General features: G+C 41.2%; 1 pseudogene; it reads right to left on the bottom strand.

The window, feature by feature from the left end:
* Positions 1–347: 347 nt before the first annotated feature.
* LOC111545018 lies at positions 348–805 on the bottom strand (annotated as a pseudogene).
* Between the last annotated feature and the right edge of the window lie 1750 nt (positions 806–2555).

Raw genomic sequence — 2555 nt, 5'->3', positions numbered from 1 at the left:
TAGAACAGACACATGACTTTTAAACTTACTTTGTTATATAGGAAAGACAAATGAGACCTTAATCCTTTAAGAAATGCCTCTGCCTCTGAGTATCTCTGTCTTCATTTCCATGAAATTTCATAAGGACATCAGTAATAATATAATAGTGGCTCTGAGCCGCTGTTTCAGCGATGTGTGGGCTGTTTATTTTTTTCCTCTTTGCTTTTTTTTGTGACAAAAAGTGTATTAAATGCAAAAAATAATCTTATTAATCAATTTTTTAGCTGTGTAAAAATATGAGTTCATTAGAATGAGGGTTTTTTTTTAAAGGCATACAAGCTACTTATTAACAGACAAAACTTACAGGCTTATTTCTTCTTAGACACACCCACGGTGTGGCCACGGCAGCCAGTGGTCTTGGCGTGCTGGTCTCGGACACAAAGGCCCCAGAAGTGGTGCAGCCCTCTATGAACCCGAATCTTCTTCAGTCACTCCAGGTCTTCATGGAGCTTGTTGTCCAGACCATTGGCTAGGACCTGGCTGTGTTTTCCATCCTTTACATCTTTCTGTCTGTGTAAAGACCAGTCTGGGATCTTGAACTGGCATGGGTTCTGCATAATGGTGATCACACGTTCCACCTTATCCTCGGTGAGTTCTCCTGCCCTCTTAGTGAGGTCAATGTCTGCTTCCTCAACACCACATAAGCGTATCTTCTACCCACATCCTCAATGGCAGTGATGGCAAAGGTTATTTTCCACTGCCCATTGATGTTGGTTTCAGGTACTCACAAAATATGCTGGAACTTTTCAGGGATCACTAGAGACATGGTGGCTGCACAAGCAGAGGCAGGCAGGCCTCCTGTGGAAGAGAGAATTCGTTTATCCAAAACCATGTGTACTAATCAGAGTAAGATTTAGTCCAAATGTGGTGACAAGTACTAAGTTTCTGTAAACACAAGCTGTAGGGGCATCAAGCAGAAACGCAGCAAAAGCCTCCTTTAGATGGTGAAGATTATACTAAGATTTAAATGATGAAAAAGAGTTAACCAAAAGAACTAGGAAACAAAATATTCTAGGCAAAGGGAATAGCCTGTTCCAGAGTCCAGAAGTGAGAGTTAGCACAGCTTATTAGGAGTTTTGAAACTACAGCATCATGGGAGAATGGTTAAGTAAAGGCTGTAGGAATAAACAGCTCAAAATGTAAAGTTCATCCCAAAGACAACCACTAAGGGGCTTTAAGGATGGGATTGGCAAGATTAGGTTTGCATTTATTAAGATCTTTTTATAACTGTCCAGAGCATGGAATGTTGTGAAACATTTGGAAAAATCAGTCAGGGAAAAATATACAAGGTATTTGATTTAAAGTGTAGGTTAATTTGAAAGATAAAAATTACAAAATGTGGACAAAGTCAAGATTCTTCCTGGGTTCACTGTCATACTCAGGAGTTGAACTCTATTTACCGGAAAATAAAGATATGAATGATTACAAACATAGAGAAACATGATTGCTGTTACTGTTACTGTTGTTGTTGTATGTTGTTGTTTAGACCAGTCTTGCAGTGACTACATTTTTTGCCAATTATCTATGGCAACATGAGAAATCAGTTAGTATAGTTTAAAATTACTATTCATTTTATTAACCTCACAATCTATAAGTCAGGAATTAGAGCAAGGTTCAGTTGGAAGATTCTATTGCCTCATGTGGCAACAACTGGGGTCACTTGATGATACTGACTTGGTAACTAGTCTGTCTGGATGGCCCAGAAAGGCTTCGGTCACCAGTTTGGTGTCTTGGCTGGAAGGCGGCATTCAGCTGGGCCACTGTATCTCTCCACACAGCTTCAGGAACTGCCCATGTGGCCTCACCTGCAGGGTGTACAGATTTCTTACATGATGGCTCAGGGCTCTAGTAGCAAGTATACTCTTCATTTTGAACATGTCAGTCCAAGCTGATATAATGCCTCTAACAACTTTATGGGATACTTGCACATCAAATTATATTCCATTCCACAAAGCCCTTCGAAGTAAGTCTTTCCTATCTAGGGCTTCTGAGAGGCTGCTGTGAGACAATGGCTCTCAGACAGGGGTCCCCAACCCCCGGGCCATGGACCAGTACCAGTCCATTGTCTGTTAGGAACCCGACCACACAGCAGGTGGTGAGCAGGCAAGCAAGTATTACCGTCTGAGCTCTGCCTTCTGTCAGATCTGCAGCAGCATTAGATTCTGATAGGAGTGCCAACCCAATTGTGAACTGCACATGTGAGGGATCTAGGTTACACATTCCTATGAGAATCTAACTAATGCCTGGTAATCTGAGGTGGAGCAGTTTCATCCTCTTATCCCAAAACCATCTCCCTCTGGTGTCCCCCGTCCATGGAAAAATTGTCTTCCATGAAAACTGTCTGGTGCCAAAAAGGTTGGGGACAACTGCTCTAAAATTTTTAGAAGCCTGTTTAATCAAAAAAGGCTTAAAGGCACATCCTTAAGATCTTTAGAAGGCCTTTTGTCTAGAGAAAAGTGTCTAGAAATCTTATCTTTCTAAGGTCTTAACAAAGTTTCATAATCTCATGCTTGACT

This window comes from Piliocolobus tephrosceles, chromosome 8 (assembly GCF_002776525.5).
Source record: "Piliocolobus tephrosceles isolate RC106 chromosome 8, ASM277652v3, whole genome shotgun sequence".
NCBI classification, from domain to species: Eukaryota; Metazoa; Chordata; class Mammalia; order Primates; family Cercopithecidae; genus Piliocolobus; species Piliocolobus tephrosceles.
Note: the sequence above shows the minus strand (reverse complement) of the source record. Positions and strands in the feature narration are given on the sequence as shown.